General features: G+C 37.0%; 26 non-coding genes across 26 annotated transcripts; all 26 read left to right on the forward strand.

The window, feature by feature from the left end:
* Positions 1–1,356: 1,356 nt before the first annotated feature.
* Positions 1,357–1,429, forward strand: TRNAK-UUU (transfer RNA lysine (anticodon UUU)). The gene has a single exon. It is a non-coding gene; the product is annotated as a tRNA-Lys (tRNA).
* A 327-nt stretch (positions 1,430–1,756) lies between these two features.
* Positions 1,757–1,847, forward strand: TRNAR-UCU (transfer RNA arginine (anticodon UCU)). The gene is given in 2 exon segments: positions 1,757–1,793; positions 1,812–1,847. It is a non-coding gene; the product is annotated as a tRNA-Arg (tRNA).
* Positions 1,848–3,366: 1,519 nt separating this feature from the next.
* Positions 3,367–3,439, forward strand: TRNAK-UUU (transfer RNA lysine (anticodon UUU)). The gene has a single exon. It is a non-coding gene; the product is annotated as a tRNA-Lys (tRNA).
* A 327-nt stretch (positions 3,440–3,766) lies between these two features.
* On the forward strand, positions 3,767–3,857 carry TRNAR-UCU (transfer RNA arginine (anticodon UCU)). Its single transcript is given in 2 exon segments — positions 3,767–3,803; positions 3,823–3,857. It is a non-coding gene; the product is annotated as a tRNA-Arg (tRNA).
* Positions 3,858–5,772: 1,915 nt separating this feature from the next.
* Positions 5,773–5,863, forward strand: TRNAR-UCU (transfer RNA arginine (anticodon UCU)). Its single transcript is given in 2 exon segments — positions 5,773–5,809; positions 5,828–5,863. It is a non-coding gene; the product is annotated as a tRNA-Arg (tRNA).
* Positions 5,864–6,308: 445 nt separating this feature from the next.
* On the forward strand, positions 6,309–6,381 carry TRNAK-UUU (transfer RNA lysine (anticodon UUU)). The gene has a single exon. It is a non-coding gene; the product is annotated as a tRNA-Lys (tRNA).
* Positions 6,382–7,382: 1,001 nt separating this feature from the next.
* TRNAK-UUU (transfer RNA lysine (anticodon UUU)) lies at positions 7,383–7,455 on the forward strand. Its single transcript has one exon. It is a non-coding gene; the product is annotated as a tRNA-Lys (tRNA).
* A 327-nt stretch (positions 7,456–7,782) lies between these two features.
* TRNAR-UCU (transfer RNA arginine (anticodon UCU)) lies at positions 7,783–7,873 on the forward strand. Its single transcript is given in 2 exon segments — positions 7,783–7,819; positions 7,839–7,873. It is a non-coding gene; the product is annotated as a tRNA-Arg (tRNA).
* A 1,515-nt stretch (positions 7,874–9,388) lies between these two features.
* Positions 9,389–9,461, forward strand: TRNAK-UUU (transfer RNA lysine (anticodon UUU)). Its single transcript has one exon. It is a non-coding gene; the product is annotated as a tRNA-Lys (tRNA).
* Positions 9,462–9,788: 327 nt separating this feature from the next.
* Positions 9,789–9,879, forward strand: TRNAR-UCU (transfer RNA arginine (anticodon UCU)). The gene is given in 2 exon segments: positions 9,789–9,825; positions 9,844–9,879. It is a non-coding gene; the product is annotated as a tRNA-Arg (tRNA).
* A 445-nt stretch (positions 9,880–10,324) lies between these two features.
* Positions 10,325–10,397, forward strand: TRNAK-UUU (transfer RNA lysine (anticodon UUU)). Its single transcript has one exon. It is a non-coding gene; the product is annotated as a tRNA-Lys (tRNA).
* A 1,401-nt stretch (positions 10,398–11,798) lies between these two features.
* TRNAR-UCU (transfer RNA arginine (anticodon UCU)) lies at positions 11,799–11,889 on the forward strand. The gene is given in 2 exon segments: positions 11,799–11,835; positions 11,855–11,889. It is a non-coding gene; the product is annotated as a tRNA-Arg (tRNA).
* A 1,519-nt stretch (positions 11,890–13,408) lies between these two features.
* TRNAK-UUU (transfer RNA lysine (anticodon UUU)) lies at positions 13,409–13,481 on the forward strand. Its single transcript has one exon. It is a non-coding gene; the product is annotated as a tRNA-Lys (tRNA).
* A 327-nt stretch (positions 13,482–13,808) lies between these two features.
* On the forward strand, positions 13,809–13,899 carry TRNAR-UCU (transfer RNA arginine (anticodon UCU)). The gene is given in 2 exon segments: positions 13,809–13,845; positions 13,864–13,899. It is a non-coding gene; the product is annotated as a tRNA-Arg (tRNA).
* A 445-nt stretch (positions 13,900–14,344) lies between these two features.
* TRNAK-UUU (transfer RNA lysine (anticodon UUU)) lies at positions 14,345–14,417 on the forward strand. The gene has a single exon. It is a non-coding gene; the product is annotated as a tRNA-Lys (tRNA).
* Positions 14,418–15,822: 1,405 nt separating this feature from the next.
* Positions 15,823–15,913, forward strand: TRNAR-UCU (transfer RNA arginine (anticodon UCU)). The gene is given in 2 exon segments: positions 15,823–15,859; positions 15,879–15,913. It is a non-coding gene; the product is annotated as a tRNA-Arg (tRNA).
* Positions 15,914–17,832: 1,919 nt separating this feature from the next.
* Positions 17,833–17,923, forward strand: TRNAR-UCU (transfer RNA arginine (anticodon UCU)). Its single transcript is given in 2 exon segments — positions 17,833–17,869; positions 17,888–17,923. It is a non-coding gene; the product is annotated as a tRNA-Arg (tRNA).
* Positions 17,924–19,846: 1,923 nt separating this feature from the next.
* TRNAR-UCU (transfer RNA arginine (anticodon UCU)) lies at positions 19,847–19,937 on the forward strand. The gene is given in 2 exon segments: positions 19,847–19,883; positions 19,903–19,937. It is a non-coding gene; the product is annotated as a tRNA-Arg (tRNA).
* Positions 19,938–21,456: 1,519 nt separating this feature from the next.
* On the forward strand, positions 21,457–21,529 carry TRNAK-UUU (transfer RNA lysine (anticodon UUU)). The gene has a single exon. It is a non-coding gene; the product is annotated as a tRNA-Lys (tRNA).
* Positions 21,530–21,856: 327 nt separating this feature from the next.
* TRNAR-UCU (transfer RNA arginine (anticodon UCU)) lies at positions 21,857–21,947 on the forward strand. Its single transcript is given in 2 exon segments — positions 21,857–21,893; positions 21,912–21,947. It is a non-coding gene; the product is annotated as a tRNA-Arg (tRNA).
* Positions 21,948–22,392: 445 nt separating this feature from the next.
* Positions 22,393–22,465, forward strand: TRNAK-UUU (transfer RNA lysine (anticodon UUU)). The gene has a single exon. It is a non-coding gene; the product is annotated as a tRNA-Lys (tRNA).
* A 1,001-nt stretch (positions 22,466–23,466) lies between these two features.
* TRNAK-UUU (transfer RNA lysine (anticodon UUU)) lies at positions 23,467–23,539 on the forward strand. The gene has a single exon. It is a non-coding gene; the product is annotated as a tRNA-Lys (tRNA).
* A 327-nt stretch (positions 23,540–23,866) lies between these two features.
* On the forward strand, positions 23,867–23,957 carry TRNAR-UCU (transfer RNA arginine (anticodon UCU)). The gene is given in 2 exon segments: positions 23,867–23,903; positions 23,922–23,957. It is a non-coding gene; the product is annotated as a tRNA-Arg (tRNA).
* A 1,519-nt stretch (positions 23,958–25,476) lies between these two features.
* Positions 25,477–25,549, forward strand: TRNAK-UUU (transfer RNA lysine (anticodon UUU)). The gene has a single exon. It is a non-coding gene; the product is annotated as a tRNA-Lys (tRNA).
* A 327-nt stretch (positions 25,550–25,876) lies between these two features.
* On the forward strand, positions 25,877–25,967 carry TRNAR-UCU (transfer RNA arginine (anticodon UCU)). Its single transcript is given in 2 exon segments — positions 25,877–25,913; positions 25,932–25,967. It is a non-coding gene; the product is annotated as a tRNA-Arg (tRNA).
* A 445-nt stretch (positions 25,968–26,412) lies between these two features.
* TRNAK-UUU (transfer RNA lysine (anticodon UUU)) lies at positions 26,413–26,485 on the forward strand. The gene has a single exon. It is a non-coding gene; the product is annotated as a tRNA-Lys (tRNA).
* The last annotated feature ends 317 nt before the right edge of the window (positions 26,486–26,802 follow it).

Raw genomic sequence — 26,802 nt, forward strand, 5'->3', positions numbered from 1 at the left:
ATGAAAATGTAATTTACTCAGAAGTAAGATTTTGGGCCCTTCCTTAATTTCACAATGTCAATAAAAACATATGACTTCTAAGTCAGCAAAAAAAATGAGATAGTAGCAATTTCAGGACTTACAATAAGGTTAAATTTACTGAAGAGATTTCAAATGCTTGAAGTACCAATTCATTATTATATTCCGCGTATTCAGTACTTAATACCGGCAACCATCTTAAGAAACGTAGTGATAGTTGGGACACTTCCAAATGTTGATAAGGTCATTTTGTGGAGCGACCTCTCCGAGCCTGGATAGCTCAGTCGGGAGAGCATCAGACTTTTAATCTGAGGGCCCAGGGTTCAAGTCCCTGTTCAGGCGGCTTGGTTAAAGAAAAGGTATATCAATTGCATACTCTTTTCAGGATCCAATGAATGGGGAGTCCTATTAGAGATGTTTCAAAAAAGTCTTAATCAAGTCATTACATACCCATCTGTCTTCTACATTCTTTGACAAGGGTTAAGAAGACTTACCCAAACTGTATCATGTAGTTTGTTGATTATCTTTTACCCAATTCAATGTTCAAAATGTAAGGTAGTGTCCGATTAACTTGATAAAGTTGGTCAACAGCTGATAGCTCATCTTTTTATTTGTGAATCTCTGATCACCGTGTTGAATCAGGTCGGATCTCTAGTGCAATGGATAGCGGCTTGGAGTCCTAGACGAATGTAGCAAAAGCATTCAAAGGCTTTGTGTTCAAACACCAGCTGGGTCAATTTTATCCCTCCTCTTATTTTATAACTAATTGAAACAGTAACAAGCAATGCCTGCGTCTGCATCACCAGAAACATTTACCAACATGGCAGTGAAAGAAAGTCTACTTAAACAGAGACTGTTTGCTTTGAAAACATTGCATAATCTATGCCCAAGAGGAAATTCCCAAAGATACTGCTGAAAATGTAATTTAGTAGGTAGTAATAGTATTTGGCACTTTATTGATTTCACAATGTCATTTTAGACACATGATTTCTAAGTCAGCCGAAAATGAGATAGTCCAAATTTCAGGATTTAAAATGGATTACGTGTGCTGCTGAAATTTCAAATGCTTAACACCTTCAATGCTACAGGAGATTTTCCTCCTGTGCTGAATGATCTGTAAATCCATTGTTCATGACGAGCTCAGCTCGTCATAAGCACACGACAAGTGTACTGCACGACGAGCTGAGCTCGTCATGAGCATGGAAGGGGTTAAAACATCAATTTGTTATTAAACTCTACAAATTTGATTGCTAATATATGTAACCATATTAATACACAGAGTGTAGGTCAGTGTACGTCCACATTTGTTTAGCTGATTTTAAGACAGAGTATAGCAGAGCCTGGATAGCTCAGTCGGTAGAGCATCAGACTTTTAATCTGAGGGTCCAGGGTTCAAGTCCCTGTTCAGGCGGGTGCTTCCTTTAAAGAAAAATTACTCTAATTGGATGCTCTTTTTGTGTTCCCCTGCATGACGAATAAGATATTCCATTACTAAAATTGCAAAAACGTCTTTCATGGAGTTGTGAAATGCACATCTGCCTCATATATCATGTGCCATTTGACTAAACTTAAGTCGTACGTAGATTTACCTAAGGTATCATGTAACTTGAGACGGTGAATATAATTTCCCCAATTCAATATTCAAAATAAATCCATGGTTATAGTATCAAATGAACTTTATAAAGCTGATCAACATTATTTCATTTCAGAATATCTCTGCACCTCATCAGAGCGTATTGGCTCTGTGGCGCAATGGATAGCGCATTGGACTTCTAGGTGAATGTAAAAAAGATATTCAAAGGTTGTGGGTTCGAATCCCACCAGAGTCAGTTTTATCCCTATTTATTTCATAACTGTTTAAAAGAGTAATAAACAGTGCATGCATGCTTCTGCTTCACGAAAAAGGGCAGTGAAAGGAAGTCTATTTTAAATAGATACTATTCAAATTACGCAATCTTTGCAGAAGAGGAAATTGGCAGCTGTACTTATGAAAATGTAATTTACTCAGAAGTAAGATTTTGGGCCCTTCCTTAATTTTACAATGTCAATAAAAACATATGAATTCTAAGTCAGCAAAAAAAATTGAGATAGTAGCAATTTCAGGACTTACAATAAGGTTACATTTACTGAAGAGATTTCAAATGCTTGAAGTACCAATTCATTATTATATTCCGCGTATTCAGTACTTAATACCGGCAACCATCTTAAGAAACGTAGTGATAGTTGGGACACCTCCAAATGTTGATAAGGTCATTTTGTGGAGCGACCTCTCTGAGCCTGGATAGCTCAGTCGGGAGAGCATCAGACTTTTAATCTGAGGGCCCAGGGTTCAAGTCCCTGTTCAGGCGGCTTGGTTAAAGAAAAGGTATATCAATTGCATACTCTTTTCAGGATCCAATGAATGGGGAGTCCTATTAGTGATGTTTCAAAAAAGTCTTAATCAAGTCATTACATACCCATCTGTCTTCTACATTCTTTGACAAGGGTTAAGAAGACTTACCCAAACTGTATCATGTAGTTTGTTGATTATCTTTTACCCAATTCAATGTTCAAAATGTAAGGTAGTGTCCGATTAACTTGATAAAGTTGGTCAACAGCTGATAGGTCATCTTTTTATTTGTGAATCTCTGATCACCGTGTTGAATCAAGTCGGATCTCTAGTGCAATGGATAGCGGCTTGGAGTCCTAGACGAATGTAGCAAAAGCATTCAAAGGCTTTGTGTTCAAACACCAGCTGGGTCAATTTTATCCCTCCTCTTATTTTATAACTAATTGAAACAGTAACAAGCAATGCCTGCGTCTGCATCACCAGAAACATTTACCAAAATGGCAGAGAAAGAAAGTCTACTTAAACAGAGACTGTTTGCTTTGAAAACATTGCATAATCTATGCCCAAGAGGAAATCCCCCAAGATACTGCTGAAAATGTATGTAATTTAGTAGGTAGTAATACTATTTGGCACTTTATTGATTTCACAATGTCATTTTAGACACATGATTTCTAAGTCAGCCGAAAATGAGATAGTACAAATTTCAGGATTTAAAATGGATTACGTGTGCTGCTGAAATTTCAAATGCTTAACACCTTCAATGCTACAGGAGATTTTCCTCCTGTGCTGAATGATCTGTAAATCCATTGTTCATGACGAGCTCAGCTCGTCATAAGCACACGACAAGTGTACTGCACGAAGAGCTGAGCTCGTCATGAGCATGGAAGGGGTTAAAACATCAATTTGTTATTAAACTCTACAAATTTGATTGCTAATATATGTAACCATATTAATACATAGAGTGTAGGTCAGTGTACGTCCACATTTGTTTAGCTGATTTTAAGACAGAGTATAGCAGAGCCTGGATAGCTCAGTCGGTAGAGCATCAGACTTTTAATCTGAGGGTCCAGGGTTCAAGTCCCTGTTCAGGCGGTTGCTTCCTTTAAAGAAAAATTACTCTAATTGGATGTTCTTTTTGTGTTCCCCTGCATGACGAATAAGATATTCCATTACTAAAATTGCAAAAACGTCTTTCATGGAGTTGTGAAATGCACATCTGCCTCATATATCATGTGCCATTTGACTAAACTTAAGTCGTACGTAGATTTACCTAAGGTATCATGTAACTTGAGACGGTGAATATAATTTCCCCAATTCAATATTCAAAATAAATCCATGGTTATAGTATCAAATGAACTTTATAAAGCTGATCAACATTATTTCATTTCAGAATATCTCTGCACCTCATCAGAGCGTATTGGCTCTGTGGCGCAATGGATAGCGCATTTGACTTCTAGGTGAATGTAAAAAAGATATTCAAAGGTTGTGGGTTCGAATCCCACCAGAGTCAGTTTTATCCCTATTTATTTCATAACTGTTTAAAAGAGTAATAAACAGTGCATACATGCTTCTGCTTCACCAAAAAGGGCAGTGAAAGGAAGTCTATTTTAAATAGATACTATTCAAGTTACGCAATCTTTGCAGAAGAGGAAATTGGCAGCTGTACTTATGAAAATGTAATTTACTCAGAAGTAAGATTTTGGGCCCTTCCTTAATTTTACAATGTCAATAAAAACATATGAATTCTAAGTCAGCAAAAAAAATTGAGATAGTAGCAATTTCAGGACTTACAATAAGGTTAAATTTACTGAAGAGATTTCAAATGCTTGAAGTACCAATTCATTATTATATTCCGCGTATTCAGTACTTAATACCGGCAACCATCTTAAGAAACGTAGTGATAGTTGGGACACCTCCAAATGTTGATAAGGTCATTTTGTGGAGCGACCTCTCTGAGCCTGGATAGCTCAGTCGGGAGAGCATCAGACTTTTAATCTGAGGGCCCAGGGTTCAAGTCCCTGTTCAGGCGGCTTGGTTAAAGAAAAGGTATATCAATTGCATACTCTTTTCAGGATCCAATGAATGGGGAGTCCTATTAGAGATGTTTCAAAAAAGTCTTAATCAAGTCATTACATACCCATCTGTCTTCTACATTCTTTGACAAGGGTTAAGAAGACTTACCCAAACTGTATCATGTAGTTTGTTGATTATCTTTTACCCAATTCAATGTTCAAAATGTAAGGTAGTGTCCGATTAACTTGATAAAGTTGGTCAACAGCTGATAGGTCATCTTTTTATTTGTGAATCTCTGATCACCGTGTTGAATCAGGTCGGATCTCTATTGCAATGGATAGCGGCTTGGAGTCCTAGACGAATGTAGCAAAAGCATTCAAAGGCTTTGTGTTCAAACACCAGCTGGGTCAATTTTATCCCTCCTCTTATTTTATAACTAATTGAAACAGTAACAAGCAATGCCTGCGTCTGCATCACCAGAAACATTTACCAAAATGGCAGAGAAAGAAAGTCTACTTAAACAGAGACTGTTTGCTTTGAAAACATTGCATAATCTATGCCCAAGAGGAAATTCCCAAAGATACTGCTGAAAATGTAATTTAGTAGGTAGTAATAGTATTTGGCACTTTATTGATTTCACAATGTCATTTTAGACACATGATTTCTAAGTCAGCCGAAAATGAGATAGTCCAAATTTCAGGATTTAAAATGGATTACGTGTGCTGCTGAAATTTCAAATGCTTAACACCTTCAATGCTACAGGAGATTTTCCTCCTGTGCTGAATGATCTGTAAATCCATTGTTCATGACGAGCTCAGCTCGTCATAAGCACACGACAAGTGTACTGCACGAAGAGCTGAGCTCGTCATGAGCATGGAAGGGGTTAAAACATCAATTTGTTATTAAACTCTACAAATTCGATTGCTAATATATGTAACCATATTAATACATAGAGTGTAGGTCAGTGTACGTCCACATTTGTTTAGCTGATTTTAAGACAGAGTATAGCAGAGCCTGGATAGCTTAGTCGGTAGAGCATCAGTCTTTTAATCTGAGGGTCCAGGGTTCAAGTCCCTGTTCAGGCGGTTGCTTCCTTTAAAGAAAAATTACTCTAATTGGATGCTCTTTTTGTGTTCCCCTGCATGACGAATAAGATATTCCATTACTAAAATTGCAAAAACGTCTTTCATGGAGTTGTGAAATGCACATCTGCCTCATATATCATGTGCCATTTGACTAAACTTAAGTCGTACGTAGACTTACCTAAGGTATCATGTAACTTGAGACGGTGAATATAATTTCCCCAATTCAATATTCAAAATAAATCCATGGTTATAGTATCAAATGAACTTTATAAAGCTGATCAACATTATTTCATTTCAGAATATCTCTGCACCTCATCAGAGCGTATTGGCTCTGTGGCGCAATGGATAGCGCATTGGACTTCTAGGTGAATGTAAAAAAGATATTCAAAGGTTGTGGGTTCGAATCCCACCAGAGTCAGTTTTATCCCTATTTATTTCATAACTGTTTAAAAGAGTAATAAACAGTGCATGCATGCTTCTGCTTCACGAAAAAGGGCAGTGAAAGGAAGTCTATTTTAAATAGATACTATTCAAATTACGCAATCTTTGCAGAAGAGGAAATTGGCAGCTGTACTTATGAAAATGTAATTTACTCAGAAGTAAGATTTTGGGCCCTTCCTTAATTTTACAATGTCAATAAAAACATATGACTTCTAAGTCAGCAAAAAAAATGAGATAGTAGCAATTTCAGGACTTACAATAAGGTTAAATTTACTGAAGAGATTTCAAATGCTTGAAGTACCAATTCATTATTATATTCCGCGTATTCAGTACTTAATACCGGCAACCATCTTAAGAAACGTAGTGATAGTTGGGACACTTCTAAATGTTGATAAGGTCATTTTGTGGAGCGACCTCTCCGAGCCTGGATAGCTCAGTCGGGAGAGCATCAGACTTTTAATCTGAAGGCCCAGGGTTCAAGTCCCTGTTCAGGCGGCTTGGTTAAAGAAAAGGTATATCAATTGCATACTCTTTTCAGGATCCAATGAATGGGGAGTCCTATTAGAGATGTTTCAAAATAGTCTTAATCAAGTCATTACATACCCATCTGTCTTCTACATTCTTTGACAAGGGTTAAGAAGACTTACCCAAACTGTATCATGTAGTTTGACATGTTGATTATCTTTTACCCAATTCAATGTTCAAAATGTAAGGTAGTGTCCGATTAACTTGATAAAGTTGGTCAACAGCTGATAGGTCATCTTTTTATTTGTGAATCTCTGATCACTGTGTTGAATCAGGTCGGATCTCTAGTGCAATGGATAGCGGCTTGGAGTCCTAGACGAATGTAGCAAAAGCATTCAAAGGCTTTGTGTTCAAACACCAGCTGGGTCAATTTTATCCCTCCTCTTATTTTATAACTAATTGAAACAGTAACAAGCAATGCCTGCGTCTGCATCACCAGAAACATTTACCAACATGGCAGTGAAAGAAAGTCTACTTAAACAGAGACTGTTTGCTTTGAAAACATTGCATAATCTATGCCCAAGAGGAAATTCCCAAAGATACTGCTGAAAATGTAATTTAGTAGGTAGTAATAGTATTTGGCACTTTATTGATTTCACAATGTCATTTTAGACACATGATTTCTAAGTCAGCCGAAAATGAGATAGTCCAAATTTCAGGATTTAAAATGGATTACGTGTGCTGCTGAAATTTCAAATGCTTAACACCTTCAATGCTACAGGAGATTTTCCTCCTGTGCTGAATGATCTGTAAATCCATTGTTCATGACGAGCTCAGCTCGTCATAAGCACACGACAAGTGTACTGCACGAAGAGCTGAGCTTGTCATGAGCATGGAAGGGGTTAAAACATCAATTTGTTATTAAACTCTACAAATTTGATTGCTAATATATGTAACCATATTAATACATAGAGTGTAGGTCAGTGTACGTCCACATTTGTTTAGCTGATTTTAAGACAGAGTATAGCAGAGCCTGGATAGCTCAGTCGGTAGAGCATCAGACTTTTAATCTGAGGGTCCAGGGTTCAAGTCCCTGTTCAGGCGGTTGCTTCCTTTAAAGAAAAATTACTCTAATTGGATGCTCTTTTTGTGTTCCCCTGCATGACGAATAAGATATTCCATTACTAAAATTGCAAAAACGTCTTTCATGGAGTTGTGAAATGCACATCTGCCTCATATATCATGTGCCATTTGACTAAACTTAAGTCGTACGTAGATTTACCTAAGGTATCATGTAACTTGAGACGGTGAATATAATTTCCCCAATTCAATATTCAAAATAAATCCATGGTTATAGTATCAAATGAACTTTATAAAGCTGATCAACATTATTTCATTTCAGAATATCTCTCCACCTCATCAGAGCGTATTGGCTCTGTGGCGCAATGGATAGCGCATTTGACTTCTAGGTGAATGTAAAAAAGATATTCAAAGGTTGTGGGTTCGAATCCCACCAGAGTCAGTTTTATCCCTATTTATTTCATAACTGTTTAAAAGAGTAATAAACAGTGCATACATGCTTCTGCTTCACCAAAAAGGGCAGTGAAAGGAAGTCTATTTTAAATAGATACTATTCAAGTTACGCAATCTTTGCAGAAGAGGAAATTGGCAGCTGTACTTATGAAAATGTAATTTACTCAGAAGTAAGATTTTGGGCCCTTCCTTAATTTTACAATGTCAATAAAAACATATGAATTCTAAGTCAGCAAACAAAATTGAGATAGTAGCAATTTCAGGACTTACAATAAGGTTAAATTTACTGAAGAGATTTCAAATGCTTGAAGTACCAATTCATTATTATATTCCGCGTATTCAGTACTTAATACCGGCAACCATCTTAAGAAACGTAGTGATAGTTGGGACACCTCCAAATGTTGATAAGGTCATTTTGTGGAGCGACCTCTCTGAGCCTGGATAGCTCAGTCGGGAGAGCATCAGACTTTTAATCTGAGGGCCCAGGGTTCAAGTCCCTGTTCAGGCGGCTTGGTTAAAGAAAAGGTATATCAATTGCATACTCTTTTCAGGATCCAATGAATGGGGAGTCCTATTAGAGATGTTTCAAAAAAGTCTTAATCAAGTCATTACATACCCATCTGTCTTCTACATTCTTTGACAAGGGTTAAGAAGACTTACCCAAACTGTATCATGTAGTTTGTTGATTATCTTTTACCCAATTCAATGTTCAAAATGTAAGGTAGTGTCCGATTAACTTGATAAAGTTGGTCAACAGCTGATAGGTCATCTTTTTATTTGTGAATCTCTGATCACCGTGTTGAATCAGGTCGGATCTCTAGTGCAATGGATAGCGGCTTGGAGTCCTAGACGAATGTAGCAAAAGCATTCAAAGGCTTTGTGTTCAAACACCAGCTGGGTCAATTTTATCCCTCCTCTTATTTTATAACTAATTGAAACAGTAACAAGCAATGCCTGCGTCTGCATCACCAGAAACATTTACCAAAATGGCAGAGAAAGAAAGTCTACTTAAACAGAGACTGTTTGCTTTGAAAACATTGCATAATCTATGCCCGAGAGGAAATTCCCAAAGATACTGCTGAAAATGTAATTTAGTAGGTAGCAATAGTATTTGGCACTTTATTGATTTCACAATGTCATTTTAGACACATGATTTCTAAGTCAGCCGAAAATGAGATAGTCCAAATTTCAGGATTTAAAATGGATTACGTGTGCTGCTGAAATTTCAAATGCTTAACACCTTCAATGCTACAGGAGATTTTCCTCCTGTGCTGAATGATCTGTAAATCCATTGTTCATGACGAGCTCAGCTCGTCATAAGCACACGACAAGTGTACTGCACGAAGAGCTGAGCTCGTCATGAGCATGGAAGGGGTTAAAACATCAATTTGTTATTAAACTCTACAAATTTGATTGCTAATATATGTAACCATATTAATACATAGAGTGTAGGTCAGTGTACGTCCACATTTGTTTAGCTGATTTTAAGACAGAGTATAGCAGAGCCTGGATAGCTTAGTCGGTAGAGCATCAGACTTTTAATCTGAGGGTCCAGGGTTCAAGTCCCTGTTCAGGCGGTTGCTTCCTTTAAAGAAAAATTACTCTAATTGGATGCTCTTTTTGTGTTCCCCTGCATGACGAATAAGATATTCCATTACTAAAATTGCAAAAACGTCTTTCATGGAGTTGTGAAATGCACATCTGCCTCATATATCATGTGCCATTTGACTAAACTTAAGTCGTACGTAGACTTACCTAAGGTATCATGTAACTTGAGACGGTGAATATAATTTCCCCAATTCAATATTCAAAATAAATCCATGGTTATAGTATCAAATGAACTTTATAAAGCTGATCAACATTATTTCATTTCAGAATATCTCTGCACCTAATCAGAGCGTATTGGCTCTGTGGCGCAATGGATAGCGCATTGGACTTCTAGGTGAATGTAAAAAAGATATTCAAAGGTTGTGGGTTCGAATCCCACCAGAGTCAGTTTTATCCCTATTTATTTCATAACTGTTTAAAAGAGTAATAAACAGTGCATGCATGCTTCTGCTTCACGAAAAAGGGCAGTGAAAGGAAGTCTATTTTAAATAGATACTATTCAAATTACGCAATCTTTGCAGAAGAGGAAATTGGCAGCTGTACTTATGAAAATGTAATTTACTCAGAAGTAAGATTTTGGGCCCTTCCTTAATTTTACAATGTCAATAAAAACATATGACTTCTAAGTCAGCAAAAAAAATGAGATAGTAGCAATTTCAGGACTTACAATAAGGTTAAATTTACTGAAGAGATTTCAAATGCTTGAAGTACCAATTCATTATTATATTCCGCGTATTCAGTACTTAATACCGGCAACCATCTTAAGAAACGTAGTGATAGTTGGGACACTTCTAAATGTTGATAAGGTCATTTTGTGGAGAGACCTCTCCGAGCCTGGATAGCTCAGTCGGGAGAGCATCAGACTTTTAATCTGAAGGCCCAGGGTTCAAGTCCCTGTTCAGGCGGCTTGGTTAAAGAAAAGGTATATCAATTGCATACTCTTTTCAGGATCCAATGAATGGGGAGTCCTATTAGAGATGTTTCAAAATAGTCTTAATCAAGTCATTACATACCCATCTGTCTTCTACATTCTTTGACAAGGGTTAAGAAGACTTACCCAAACTGTATCATGTAGTTTGACATGTTGATTATCTTTTACCCAATTCAATGTTCAAAATGTAAGGTAGTGTCCGATTAACTTGATAAAGTTGGTCAACAGCTGATAGGTCATCTTTTTATTTGTGAATCTCTGATCACCGTGTTGAATCAGGTCGGATCTCTAGTGCAATGGATAGCGGCTTGGAGTCCTAGACGAATGTAGCAAAAGCATTCAAAGGCTTTGTGTTCAAACACCAGCTGGGTCAATTTTATCCCTCCTCTTATTTTATAACTAATTGAAACAGTAACAAGCAATGCCTGCGTCTGCATCACCAGAAACATTTACCAACATGGCAGTGAAAGAAAGTCTACTTAAACAGAGACTGTTTGCTTTGAAAACATTGCATAATCTATGCCCAAGAGGAAATTCCCAAAGATACTGCTGAAAATGTAATTTAGTAGGTAGTAATAGTATTTGGCACTTTATTGATTTCACAATGTCATTTTAGACACATGATTTCTAAGTCAGCCGAAAATGAGATAGTCCAAATTTCAGGATTTAAAATGGATTACGTGTGCTGCTGAAATTTCAAATGCTTAACACCTTCAATGCTACAGGAGATTTTCCTCCTGTGCTGAATGATCTGTAAATCCATTGTTCATGACGAGCTCAGCTCGTCATAAGCACACGACAAGTGTACTGCACGACGAGCTGAGCTCGTCATGAGCATGGAAGGGGTTAAAACATCAATTTGTTATTAAACTCTACAAATTTGATTGCTAATATATGTAACCATATTAATACACAGAGTGTAGGTCAGTGTACGTCCACATTTGTTTAGCTGATTTTAAGACAGAGTATAGCAGAGTCTGGATAGCTCAGTCGGTAGAGCATCAGACTTTTAATCTGAGGGTCCAGGGTTCAAGTCCCTGTTCAGGCGGGTGCTTCCTTTAAAGAAAAATTACTCTAATTGGATGCTCTTTTTGTGTTCCCCTGCATGACGAATAAGATATTCCATTACTAAAATTGCAAAAACGTCTTTCATGGAGTTGTGAAATGCACATCTGCCTCATATATCATGTGCCATTTGACTAAACTTAAGTCGTACGTAGATTTACCTAAGGTATCATGTAACTTGAGACGGTGAATATAATTTCCCCAATTCAATATTCAAAATAAATCCATGGTTATAGTATCAAATGAACTTTATAAAGCTGATCAACATTATTTCATTTCAGAATATCTCTGCACCTCATCAGAGCGTATTGGCTCTGTGGCGCAATGGATAGCGCATTTGACTTCTAGGTGAATGTAAAAAAGATATTCAAAGGTTGTGGGTTCGAATCCCACCAGAGTCAGTTTTATCCCTATTTATTTCATAACTGTTTAAAAGAGTAATAAACAGTGCATACATGCTTCTGCTTCACCAAAAAGGGCAGTGAAAGGAAGTCTATTTTAAATAGATACTATTCAAGTTACGCAATCTTTGCAGAAGAGGAAATTGGCAGCTGTACTTATGAAAATGTAATTTACTCAGAAGTAAGATTTTGGGCCCTTCCTTAATTTTACAATGTCAATAAAAACATATGAATTCTAAGTCAGCAAAAAAAATTGAGATAGTAGCAATTTCAGGACTTACAATAAGGTTAAATTTACTGAAGAGATTTCAAATGCTTGAAGTACCAATTCATTATTATATTCCGCGTATTCAGTACTTAATACCGGCAACCATCTTAAGAAACGTAGTGATAGTTGGGACACCTCCAAATGTTGATAAGGTCATTTTGTGGAGCGACCTCTCTGAGCCTGGATAGCTCAGTCGGGAGAGCATCAGACTTTTAATCTGAGGGCCCAGGGTTCAAGTCCCTGTTCAGGCGGCTTGGTTAAAGAAAAGGTATATCAATTGCATACTCTTTTCAGGATCCAATGAATGGGGAGTCCTATTAGAGATGTTTCAAAAAAGTCTTAATCAAGTCATTACATACCCATCTGTCTTCTACATTCTTTGACAAGGGTTAAGAAGACTTACCCAAACTGTATCATGTAGTTTGTTGATTATCTTTTACCCAATTCAATGTTCAAAATGTAAGGTAGTGTCCGATTAACTTGATAAAGTTGGTCAACAGCTGATAGGTCATCTTTTTATTTGTGAATCTCTGATCACCGTGTTGAATCAGGTCGGATCTCTAGTGCAATGGATAGCGGCTTGGAGTCCTAGACGAATGTAGCAAAAGCATTCAAAGGCTTTGTGTTCAAACACCAGCTGGGTCAATTTTATCCCTCCTCTTATTTTATAACTAATTGAAACAGTAACAAGCAATGCCTGCGTCTGCATCACCAGAAACATTTACCAAAATGGCAGAGAAAGAAAGTCTACTTAAACAGAGACTGTTTGCTTTGAAAACATTGCATAATCTATGCCCAAGAGGAAATTCCCCAAGATACTGCTGAAAATGTATGTAATTTAGTAGGTAGTAATACTATTTGGCACTTTATTGATTTCACAATGTCATTTTAGACACATGATTTCTAAGTCAGCCGAAAATGAGATAGTCCAAATTTCAGGATTTAAAATGGATTACGTGTGCTGCTGAAATTTCAAATGCTTAACACCTTCAATGCTACAGGAGATGTTCCTCCTGTGCTGAATGATCTGTAAATCCATTGTTCATGACGAGCTCAGCTCGTCATAAGCACACGACAAGTGTACTGCACGAAGAGCTGAGCTCGTCATGAGCATGGAAGGGGTTAAAACATCAATTTGTTATTAAACTCTACAAATTTGATTGCTAATATATGTAACCATATTAATACATAGAGTGTAGGTCAGTGTACGTCCACATTTGTTTAGCTGATTTTAAGACAGAGTATAGCAGAGCCTGGATAGCTTAGTCGGTAGAGCATCAGACTTTTAATCTGAGGGTCCAGGGTTCAAGTCCCTGTTCAGGCGGTTGCTTCCTTTAAAGAAAAATTACTCTAATTGGATGCTCTTTTTGTGTTCCCCTGCATGACGAATAAGATATTCCATTACTAAAATTGCAAAAACGTCTTTCATGGAGTTGTGAAATGCACATCTGCCTCATATATCATGTGCCATTTGACTAAACTTAAGTCGTACGTAGACTTACCTAAGGTATCATGTAACTTGAGACGGTGAATATAATTTCCCCAATTCAATATTCAAAATAAATCCATGGTTATAGTATCAAATGAACTTTATAAAGCTGATCAACATTATTTCATTTCAGAATATCTCTGCACCTAATCAGAGCGTATTGGCTCTGTGGCGCAATGGATAGCGCATTGGACTTCTAGGTGAATGTAAAAAAGATATTCAAAGGTTGTGGGTTCGAATCCCACCAGAGTCAGTTTTATCCCTATTTATTTCATAACTGTTTAAAAGAGTAATAAACAGTGCATGCATGCTTCTGCTTCACGAAAAAGGGCAGTGAAAGGAAGTCTATTTTAAATAGATACTATTCAAATTACGCAATCTTTGCAGAAGAGGAAATTGGCAGCTGTACTTATGAAAATGTAATTTACTCAGAAGTAAGATTTTGGGCCCTTCCTTAATTTTACAATGTCAATAAAAACATATGACTTCTAAGTCAGCAAAAAAAATGAGATAGTAGCAATTTCAGGACTTACAATAAGGTTAAATTTACTGAAGAGATTTCAAATGCTTGAAGTACCAATTCATTATTATATTCCGCGTATTCAGTACTTAATACCGGCAACCATCTTAAGAAACGTAGTGATAGTTGGGACACTTCTAAATGTTGATAAGGTCATTTTGTGGAGAGACCTCTCCGAGCCTGGATAGCTCAGTCGGGAGAGCATCAGACTTTTAATCTGAAGGCCCAGGGTTCAAGTCCCTGTTCAGGCGGCTTGGTTAAAGAAAAGGTATATCAATTGCATACTCTTTTCAGGATCCAATGAATGGGGAGTCCTATTAGAGATGTTTCAAAATAGTCTTAATCAAGTCATTACATACTCATCTGTCTCCTACATTCTTTGACAAGGGTTAAGAAGACTTACCCAAACTGTATCATGTAGTTTGACATGTTGATTATCTTTTACCCAATTCAATGTTCAAAATGTAAGGTAGTGTCCGATTAACTTGATAAAGTTGGTCAACAGCTGATAGGTCATCTTTTTATTTGTGAATCTCTGATCACCGTGTTGAATCAGGTCGGATCTCTAGTGCAATGGATAGCGGCTTGGAGTCCTAGATGAATGTAGCAAAAGCATTCAAAGGCTTTGTGTTCAAACACCAGCTGGGTCAATTTTATCCCTCCTCTTATTTTATAACTAATTGAAACAGTAACAAGCAATGCCTGCGTCTGCATCACCAGAAACATTTACCAAAATGGCAGAGAAAGAAAGTCTACTTAAACAGAGACTGTTTGCTTTGAAAACATTGCATAATCTATGCCCAAGAGGAAATTCCCCAAGATACTGCTGAAAATGTATGTAATTTAGTAGGTAGTAATACTATTTGGCACTTTATTGATTTCACAATGTCATTTTAGACACATGATTTCTAAGTCAGCCGAAAATGAGATAGTCCAAATTTCAGGATTTAAAATGGATTACGTGTGCTGCTGAAATTTCAAATGCTTAACACCTTCAATGCTACAGGAGATTTTCCTCCTGTGCTGAATGATCTGTAAATCCATTGTTCATGACGAGCTCAGCTCGTCATAAGCACACGACAAGTGTACTGCACGACGAGCTGAGCTCGTCATGAGCATGGAAGGGGTTAAAACATCAATTTGTTATTAAACTCTACAAATTTGATTGCTAATATATGTAACCATATTAATACACAGAGTGTAGGTCAGTGTACGTCCACATTTGTTTAGCTGATTTTAAGACAGAGTATAGCAGAGTCTGGATAGCTCAGTCGGTAGAGCATCAGACTTTTAATCTGAGGGTCCAGGGTTCAAGTCCCTGTTCAGGCGGGTGCTTCCTTTAAAGAAAAATTACTCTAATTGGATGCTCTTTTTGTGTTCCCCTGCATGACGAATAAGATATTCCATTACTAAAATTGCAAAAACGTCTTTCATGGAGTTGTGAAATGCACATCTGCCTCATATATCATGTGCCATTTGACTAAACTTAAGTCGTACGTAGATTTACCTAAGGTATCATGTAACTTGAGACGGTGAATATAATTTCCCCAATTCAATATTCAAAATAAATCCATGGTTATAGTATCAAATGAACTTTATAAAGCTGATCAACATTATTTCATTTCAGAATATCTCTGCACCTCATCAGAGCGTATTGGCTCTGTGGCGCAATGGATAGCGCATTTGACTTCTAGGTGAATGTAAAAAAGATATTCAAAGGTTGTGGGTTCGAATCCCACCAGAGTCAGTTTTATCCCTATTTATTTCATAACTGTTTAAAAGAGTAATAAACAGTGCATACATGCTTCTGCTTCACCAAAAAGGGCAGTGAAAGGAAGTCTATTTTAAATAGATACTATTCAAGTTACGCAATCTTTGCAGAAGAGGAAATTGGCAGCTGTACTTATGAAAATGTAATTTACTCAGAAGTAAGATTTTGGGCCCTTCCTTAATTTTACAATGTCAATAAAAACATATGAATTCTAAGTCAGCAAAAAAAATTGAGATAGTAGCAATTTCAGGACTTACAATAAGGTTAAATTTACTGAAGAGATTTCAAATGCTTGAAGTACCAATTCATTATTATATTCCGCGTATTCAGTACTTAATACCGGCAACCATCTTAAGAAACGTAGTGATAGTTGGGACACCTCCAAATGTTGATAAGGTCATTTTGTGGAGCGACCTCTCTGAGCCTGGATAGCTCAGTCGGGAGAGCATCAGACTTTTAATCTGAGGGCCCAGGGTTCAAGTCCCTGTTCAGGCGGCTTGGTTAAAGAAAAGGTATATCAATTGCATACTCTTTTCAGGATCCAATGAATGGGGAGTCCTATTAGAGATGTTTCAAAAAAGTCTTAATCAAGTCATTACATACCCATCTGTCTTCTACATTCTTTGACAAGGGTTAAGAAGACTTACCCAAACTGTATCATGTAGTTTGTTGATTATCTTTTACCCAATTCAATGTTCAAAATGTAAGGTAGTGTCTGATTAACTTGATAAAGTTGGTCAACTGCTGATAGGTCATCTTTTTATTTGTGAATCTCTGATCACCGTGTTGAATCAGGTCGGATCTCTAGTGCAATGGATAGCGGCTTGGAGTCCTAGACGAATGTAGCAAAAGCATTCAAAGGCTTTGTGTTCAAACACCAGCTGGGTCAATTTTATCCCTCCTCTTATTTTATAACTAATTGAAACAGTAACAAGCAATGCCTGCGTCTGCATCACCAGAAACATTTACCAAAATGGCAGAGAAAGAAAGTCTACTTAAACAGAGACTGTTTGCTTTGAAAACATTGCATAATCTATGCCCAAGAGGAAATTCCCCAAGATACTGCTGAAAATGTATGTAATTTAGTAGGTAGTAATACTATTTGGCACTTTATTGATTTCACAATGTCATTTTAGACACATGATTTCTAAGTCAGCCGAAAATGAGATAGTCCAAATTTCAGGATTTAAAATGGATTACGTGTGCTGCTGAAATTTCAAATGCTTAACACCTTCAATGCTACAGGAGATGTTCCTCCTGTGCTGAATGATCTGTAAATCCATTGTTCATGACGAGCTCAGCTCGTCATAAGCACACGACAAGTGTACTGCACGAAGAGCTGAGCTCGTCATGAGCATGGAAGGGGTTAAAACATCAATTTGTTATTAAACTCTACAAATTTGATTGCTAATATATGTAACCATATTAATACATAGAGTGTAGGTCAGTGTACGTCCACATTTGTTTAGCTGATTTTAAGACAGAGTATAGCAGACCCTGGATAGCTTAGTCGGTAGAGCATCAGACTTTTAATCTGAGGGTCCAGGGTTCAAGTCCCTGTTCAGGCGGTTGCTTCCTTTAAAGAAAAATTACTCTAATTGGATGCTCTTTTTGTGTTCCCCTGCATGACGAATAAGATATTCCATTACTAAAATTGCAAAAACGTCTTTCATGGAGTTGTGAAATGCACATCTGCCTCATATATCATGTGCCATTTGACTAAACTTAAGTCGTACGTAGACTTACCTAAGGTATCATGTAACTTGAGACGGTGAATATAATTTCCCCAATTCAATATTCAAAATAAATCCATGGTTATAGTATCAAATGAACTTTATAAAGCTGATCAACATTATTTCATTTCAGAATATCTCTGCACCTAATCAGAGCGTATTGGCTCTGTGGCGCAATGGATAGCGCATTGGACTTCTAGGTGAATGTAAAAAAGATATTCAAAGGTTGTGGGTTCGAATCCCACCAGAGTCAGTTTTATCCCTATTTATTTCATAACTGTTTAAAAGAGTAATAAACAGTGCATGCATGCTTCTGCTTCACGAAAAAGGGCAGTGAAAGGAAGTCTATTTTAAATAGATACTATTCAAATTACGCAATCTTTGCAGAAGAGGAAATTGGCAGCTGTACTTATGAAAATGTAATTTACTCAGAAGTAAGATTTTGGGCCCTTCCTTAATTTTACAATGTCAATAAAAACATATGACTTCTAAGTCAGCAAAAAAAATGAGATAGTAGCAATTTCAGGACTTACAATAAGGTTAAATTTACTGAAGAGATTTCAAATGCTTGAAGTACCAATTCATTATTATATTCCGCGTATTCAGTACTTAATACCGGCAACCATCTTAAGAAACGTAGTGATAGTTGGGACACTTCTAAATGTTGATAAGGTCATTTTGTGGAGAGACCTCTCCGAGCCTGGATAGCTCAGTCGGGAGAGCATCAGACTTTTAATCTGAATGCCCAGGGTTCAAGTCCCTGTTCAGGCGGCTTGGTTAAAGAAAAGGTATATCAATTGCATACTCTTTTCAGGATCCAATGAATGGGGAGTCCTATTAGAGATGTTTCAAAATAGTCTTAATCAAGTCATTACATACTCATCTGTCTTCTACATTCTTTGACAAGGGTTAAGAAGACTTACCCAAACTGTATCATGTAGTTTGACATGTTGATTATCTTTTACCCAATTCAATGTTCAAAATGTAAGGTAGTGTCCGATTAACTTGATAAAGTTGGTCAACAGCTGATAGGTCATCTTTTTATTTGTGAATCTCTGATCACCGTGTTGAATCAGGTCGGATCTCTAGTGCAATGGATAGCGGCTTGGAGTCCTAGACGAATGTAGCAAAAGCATTCAAAGGCTTTGTGTTCAAACACCAGCTGGGTCAATTTTATCCCTCCTCTTATTTTATAACTAATTGAAACAGTAACAAGCAATGCCTGCGTCTGCATCACCAGAAACATTTACCAAAATGGCAGAGAAAGAAAGTCTACTTAAACAGAGACTGTTTGCTTTGAAAACATTGCATAATCTATGCCCAAGAGGAAATTCCCCAAGATACTGCTGAAAATGTATGTAATTTAGTAGGTAGTAATACTATTTGGCACTTTATTGATTTCACAATGTCATTTTAGACACATGATTTCTAAGTCAGCCGAAAATGAGATAGTCCAAATTTCAGGATTTAAAATGGATTACGTGTGCTGCTGAAATTTCAAATGCTTAACACCTTCAATGCTACAGGAGATTTTCCTCCTGTGCTGAATGATCTGTAAATCCATTGTTCATGACGAGCTCAGCTCGTCATAAGCACACGACAAGTGTACTGCACGACGAGCTGAGCTCGTCATGAGCATGGAAGGGGTTAAAACATCAATTTGTTATTAAACTCTACAAATTTGATTGCTAATATATGTAACCATATTAATACACAGAGTGTAGGTCAGTGTACGTCCACATTTGTTTAGCTGATTTTAAGACAGAGTATAGCAGAGTCTGGATAGCTCAGTCGGTAGAGCATCAGACTTTTAATCTGAGGGTCCAGGGTTCAAGTCCCTGTTCAGGCGGGTGCTTCCTTTAAAGAAAAATTACTCTAATTGGATGCTCTTTTTGTGTTCCCCTGCATGACGAATAAGATATTCCATTACTAAAATTGCAAAAACGTCTTTCATGGAGTTGTGAAATGCACATCTGCCTCATATATCATGTGCCATTTGACTAAACTTAAGTCGTACGTAGATTTACCTAAGGTATCATGTAACTTGAGACGGTGAATATAATTTCCCCAATTCAATATTCAAAATAAATCCATGGTTATAGTATCAAATGAACTTTATAAAGCTGATCAACATTATTTCATTTCAGAATATCTCTGCACCTCATCAGAGCGTATTGGCTCTGTGGCGCAATGGATAGCGCATTTGACTTCTAGGTGAATGTAAAAAAGATATTCAAAGGTTGTGGGTTCGAATCCCACCAGAGTCAGTTTTATCCCTATTTATTTCATAACTGTTTAAAAGAGTAATAAACAGTGCATACATGCTTCTGCTTCACCAAAAAGGGCAGTGAAAGGAAGTCTATTTTAAATAGATACTATTCAAGTTACGCAATCTTTGCAGAAGAGGAAATTGGCAGCTGTACTTATGAAAATGTAATTTACTCAGAAGTAAGATTTTGGGCCCTTCCTTAATTTTACAATGTCAATAAAAACATATGAATTCTAAGTCAGCAAAAAAAATTGAGATAGTAGCAATTTCAGGACTTACAATAAGGTTAAATTTACTGAAGAGATTTCAAATGCTTGAAGTACCAATTCATTATTATATTCCGCGTATTCAGTACTTAATACCGGCAACCATCTTAAGAAACGTAGTGATAGTTGGGACACCTCCAAATGTTGATAAGGTCATTTTGTGGAGCGACCTCTCTGAGCCTGGATAGCTCAGTCGGGAGAGCATCAGACTTTTAATCTGAGGGCCCAGGGTTCAAGTCCCTGTTCAGGCGGCTTGGTTAAAGAAAAGGTATATCAATTGCATACTCTTTTCAGGATCCAATGAATGGGGAGTCCTATTAGAGATGTTTCAAAAAAGTCTTAATCAAGTCATTACATACCCATCTGTCTTCTACATTCTTTGACAAGGGTTAAGAAGACTTACCCAAACTGTATCATGTAGTTTGTTGATTATCTTTTACCCAATTCAATGTTCAAAATGTAAGGTAGTGTCTGATTAACTTGATAAAGTTGGTCAACTGCTGATAGGTCATCTTTTTATTTGTGAATCTCTGATCACCGTGTTGAATCAGGTCGGATCTCTAGTGCAATGGATAGCGGCTTGGAGTCCTAGACGAATGTAGCAAAAGCATTCAAAGGCTTTGTGTTCAAACACCAGCTGGGTCAATTTTATCCCTCCTCTTATTTTATAACTAATTGAAACAGTAACAAGCAATGCCTGCGTCTGCATCACCAGAAACATTTACCAAAATGGCAGAGAAAGAAAGTCTACTTAAACAGAGACTGTTTGCTTTGAAAACATTGCATAATCTATGCCCAAGAGGAAATTCCCCAAGATACTGCTGAAAATGTATGTAATTTAGTAGGTAGTAATACTATTTGGCACTTTATTGATTTCACAATGTCATTTTAGACACATGATTTCTAAGTCAGCCGAAAATGAGATAGTCCAAATTTCAGGATTTAAAATGGATTACGTGTGCTGCTGAAATTTCAAATGCTTAACACCTTCAATGCTACAGGAGATGTTCCTCCTGTGCTGAATGATCTGTAAATCCATTGTTCATGACGAGCTCAGCTCGTCATAAGCACACGACAAGTGTACTGCACGAAGAGCTGAGCTCGTCATGAGCATGGAAGGGGTTAAAACATCAATTTGTTATTAAACTCTACAAATTTGATTGCTAATATATGTAACCATATTAATACATAGAGTGTAGGTCAGTGTACGTCCACATTTGTTTAGCTGATTTTAAGACAGAGTATAGCAGAGCCTGGATAGCTTAGTCGGTAGAGCATCAGACTTTTAATCTGAGGGTCCAGGGTTCAAGTCCCTGTTCAGGCGGTTGCTTCCTTTAAAGAAAAATTACTCTAATTGGATGCTCTTTTTGTGTTCCCCTGCATGACGAATAAGATATTCCATTACTAAAATTGCAAAAACGTCTTTCATGGAGTTGTGAAATGCACATCTGCCTCATATATCATGTGCCATTTGACTAAACTTAAGTCGTACGTAGACTTACCTAAGGTATCATGTAACTTGAGACGGTGAATATAATTTCCCCAATTCAATATTCAAAATAAATCCATGGTTATAGTATCAAATGAACTTTATAAAGCTGATCAACATTATTTCATTTCAGAATATCTCTGCACCTAATCAGAGCGTATTGGCTCTGTGGCGCAATGGATAGCGCATTGGACTTCTAGGTGAATGTAAAAAAGATATTCAAAGGTTGTGGGTTCGAATCCCACCAGAGTCAGTTTTATCCCTATTTATTTCATAACTGTTTAAAAGAGTAATAAACAGTGCATGCATGCTTCTGCTTCACGAAAAAGGGCAGTGAAAGGAAGTCTATTTTAAATAGATACTATTCAAATTACGCAATCTTTGCAGAAGAGGAAATTGGCAGCTGTACTTATGAAAATGTAATTTACTCAGAAGTAAGATTTTGGGCCCTTCCTTAATTTTACAATGTCAATAAAAACATATGACTTCTAAGTCAGCAAAAAAAATGAGATAGTAGCAATTTCAGGACTTACAATAAGGTTACATTTACTGAAGAGATTTCAAATGCTTGAAGTACCAATTCATTATTATATTCCGCGTATTCAGTACTTAATACCGGCAACCATCTTAAGAAACGTAGTGATAGTTGGGACACTTCTAAATGTTGATAAGGTCATTTTGTGGAGAGACCTCTCCGAGCCTGGATAGCTCAGTCGGGAGAGCATCAGACTTTTAATCTGAAGGCCCAGGGTTCAAGTCCCTGTTCAGGCGGCTTGGTTAAAGAAAAGGTATATCAATTGCATACTCTTTTCAGGATCCAATGAATGGGGAGTCCTATTAGAGATGTTTCAAAATAGTCTTAATCAAGTCATTACATACCCATCTGTCTTCTACATTCTTTGACAAGGGTTAAGAAGACTTACCCAAACTGTATCATGTAGTTTGACATGTTGATTATCTTTTACCCAATTCAATGTTCAAAATGTAAGGTAGTGTCCGATTAACTTGATAAAGTTGGTCAACAGCTGATAGGTCATCTTTTTATTTGTGAATCTCTGATCACCGTGTTGAATCAGGTCGGATCTCTAGTGCAATGGATAGCGGCTTGGAGTCCTAGACGAATGTAGCAAAAGCATTCAAAGGCTTTGTGTTCAAACACCAGCTGGGTCAATTTTATCCCTCCTCTTATTTTATAACTAATTGAAACAGTAACAAGCAATGCCTGCGTCTGCATCACCAGAAACATTTACCAACATGGCAGTGAAAGAAAGTCTACTTAAACAGAGACTGTTTGCTTTGAAAACATTGCATAATCTATGCCCAAGAGGAAATTCCCAAAGATACTGCTGAAAATGTAATTTAGTAGGTAGTAATAGTATTTGGGACTTTATTGATTTCACAATGTCATTTTAGACACATGATTTCTAAGTCAGCCGAAAATGAGATAGTCCAAATTTCAGGATTTAAAATGGATTACGTGTGCTGCTGAAATTTCAAATGCTTAACACCTTCAATGCTACAGGAGATTTTCCTCCTGTGCTGAATGATCTGTAAATCCATTGTTCATGACGAGCTCAGCTCGTCATAAGCACACGACAAGTGTACTGCACGACGAGCTGAGCTCGTCATGAGCATGGAAGGGGTTAAAACATCAATTTGTTATTAAACTCTACAAATTTGATTGCTAATATATGTAACCATATTAATACACAGAGTGTAGGTCAGTGTACGTCCACATTTGTTTAGCTGATTTTAAGACAGAGTATAGCAGAGCCTGGATAGCTCAGTCGGTAGAGCATCAGACTTTTAATCTGAGGGTCCAGGGTTCAAGTCCCTGTTCAGGCGGGTGCTTCCTTTAAAGAAAAATTACTCTAATTGGATGCTCTTTTTGTGTTCCCCTGCATGACGAATAAGATATTCCATTACTAAAATTGCAAAAACGTCTTTCATGGAGTTGTGAAATGCACATCTGCCTCATATATCATGTTCCATTTGACTAAACTTAAGTCGTACGTAGATTTACCTAAGGTATCATGTAACTTGAGACGGTGAATATAATTTCCCCAATTCAATATTCAAAATAAATCCATGGTTATAGTATCAAATGAACTTTATAAAGCTGATCAACATTATTTCATTTCAGAATATCTCTGCACCTCATCAGAGCGTATTGGCTCTGTGGCGCAATGGATAGCGCATTGGACTTCTAGGTGAATGTAAAAAAGATATTCAAAGGTTGTGGGTTCGAATCCCACCAGAGTCAGTTTTATCCCTATTTATTTCATAACTGTTTAAAAGAGTAATAAACAGTGCATACATGCTTCTGCTTCACCAAAAAGGGCAGTGAAAGGAAGTCTATTTTAAATAGATACTATTCAAGTTACGCAATCTTTGCAGAAGAGGAAATTGGCAGCTGTACTTATGAAAATGTAATTTACTCAGAAGTAAGATTTTGGGCCCTTCCTTAATTTTACAATGTCAATAAAAACATATGAATTCTAAGTCAGCAAAAAAAATTGAGATAGTAGCAATTTCAGGACTTACAATAAGGTTAAATTTACTGAAGAGATTTCAAATGCTTGAAGTACCAATTCATTATTATATTCCGCGTATTCAGTACTTAATACCGGCAACCATCTTAAGAAACGTAGTGATAGTTGGGACACCTCCAAATGTTGATAAGGTCATTTTGTGGAGCGACCTCTCTGAGCCTGGATAGCTCAGTCGGGAGAGCATCAGACTTTTAATCTGAGGGCCCAGGGTTCAAGTCCCTGTTCAGGCGGCTTGGTTAAAGAAAAGGTATATCAATTGCATACTCTTTTCAGGATCCAATGAATGGGGAGTCCTATTAGAGATGTTTCAAAAAAGTCTTAATCAAGTCATTACATACCCATCTGTCTTCTACATTCTTTGACAAGGGTTAAGAAGACTTACCCAAACTGTATCATGTAGTTTGTTGATTATCTTTTACCCAATTCAATGTTCAAAATGTAAGGTAGTGTCTGATTAACTTGATAAAGTTGGTCAACTGCTGATAGGTCATCTTTTTATTTGTGAATCTCTGATCACCGTGTTGAATCAGGTCGGATCTCTAGTGCAATGGATAGCGGCTTGGAGTCCTAGACGAATGTAGCAAAAGCATTCAAAGGCTTTGTGTTCAAACACCAGCTGGGTCAATTTTATCCCTCCTCTTATTTTATAACTAATTGAAACAGTAACAAGCAATGCCTGCGTCTGCATCACCAGAAACATTTACCAAAATGGCAGAGAAAGAAAGTCTACTTAAACAGAGACTGTTTGCTTTGAAAACATTGCATAATCTATGCCCAAGAGGAAATTCCCCAAGATACTGCTGAAAATGTATGTAATTTAGTAGGTAGTAATACTATTTGGCACTTTATTGATTTCACAATGTCATTTTAGACACATGATTTCTAAGTCAGCCGAAAATGAGATAGTCCAAATTTCAGGATTTAAAATGGATTACGTGTGCTGCTGAAATTTCAAATGCTTAACACCTTCAATGCTACAGGAGATGTTCCTCCTGTGCTGAATGATCTGTAAATCCATTGTTCATGACGAGCTCAGCTCGTCATAAGCACACGACAAGTGTACTGCACGAAGAGCTGAGCTCGTCATGAGCATGGAAGGGGTTAAAACATCAATTTGTTATTAAACTCTACAAATTTGATTGCTAATATATGTAACCATATTAATACATAGAGTGTAGGTCAGTGTACGTCCACATTTGTTTAGCTGATTTTAAGACAGAGTATAGCAGAGCCTGGATAGCTTAGTCGGTAGAGCATCAGACTTTTAATCTGAGGGTCCAGGGTTCAAGTCCCTGTTCAGGCGGTTGCTTCCTTTAAAGAAAAATTACTCTAATTGGATGCTCTTTTTGTGTTCCCCTGCATGACGAATAAGATATTCCATTACTAAAATTGCAAAAACGTCTTTCATGGAGTTGTGAAATGCACATCTGCCTCATATATCATGTGCCATTTGACTAAACTTAAGTCGTACGTAGACTTACCTAAGGTATCATGTAACTTGAGACGGTGAATATAATTTCCCCAATTCAATATTCAAAATAAATCCATGGTTATAGTATCAAATGAACTTTATAAAGCTGATCAACATTATTTCATTTCAGAATATCTCTGCACCTAATCAGAGCGTATTGGCTCTGTGGCGCAATGGATAGCGCATTGGACTTCTAGGTGAATGTAAAAAAGATATTCAAAGGTTGTGGGTTCGAATCCCACCAGAGTCAGTTTTATCCCTATTTATTTCATAACTGTTTAAAAGAGTAATAAACAGTGCATGCATGCTTCTGCTTCACGAAAAAGGGCAGTGAAAGGAAGTCTATTTTAAATAGATACTATTCAAATTACGCAATCTTTGCAGAAGAGGAAATTGGCAGCTGTACTTATGAAAATGTAATTTACTCAGAAGTAAGATTTTGGGCCCTTCCTTAATTTTACAATGTCAATAAAAACATATGACTTCTAAGTCAGCAAAAAAAATGAGATAGTAGCAATTTCAGGACTTACAATAAGGTTACATTTACTGAAGAGATTTCAAATGCTTGAAGTACCAATTCATTATTATATTCCGCGTATTCAGTACTTAATACCGGCAACCATCTTAAGAAACGTAGTGATAGTTGGGACACTTCTAAATGTTGATAAGGTCATTTTGTGGAGAGACCTCTCCGAGCCTGGATAGCTCAGTCGGGAGAGCATCAGACTTTTAATCTGAAGGCCCAGGGTTCAAGTCCCTGTTCAGGCGGCTTGGTTAAAGAAAAGGTATATCAATTGCATACTCTTTTCAGGATCCAATGAATGGGGAGTCCTATTAGAGATGTTTCAAAATAGTCTTAATCAAGTCATTACATACCCATCTGTCTTCTACATTCTTTGACAAGGGTTAAGAAGACTTACCCAAACTGTATCATGTAGTTTGACATGTTGATTATCTTTTACCCAATTCAATGTTCAAAATGTAAGGTAGTGTCCGATTAACTTGATAAAGTTGGTCAACAGCTGATAGGTCATCTTTTTATTTGTGAATCTCTGATCACCGTGTTGAATCAGGTCGGATCTCTA

This window comes from Lissotriton helveticus, chromosome 1_1, assembly GCF_964261635.1.
Source record: "Lissotriton helveticus chromosome 1_1, aLisHel1.1, whole genome shotgun sequence".
NCBI classification, from domain to species: Eukaryota; Metazoa; Chordata; class Amphibia; order Caudata; family Salamandridae; genus Lissotriton; species Lissotriton helveticus.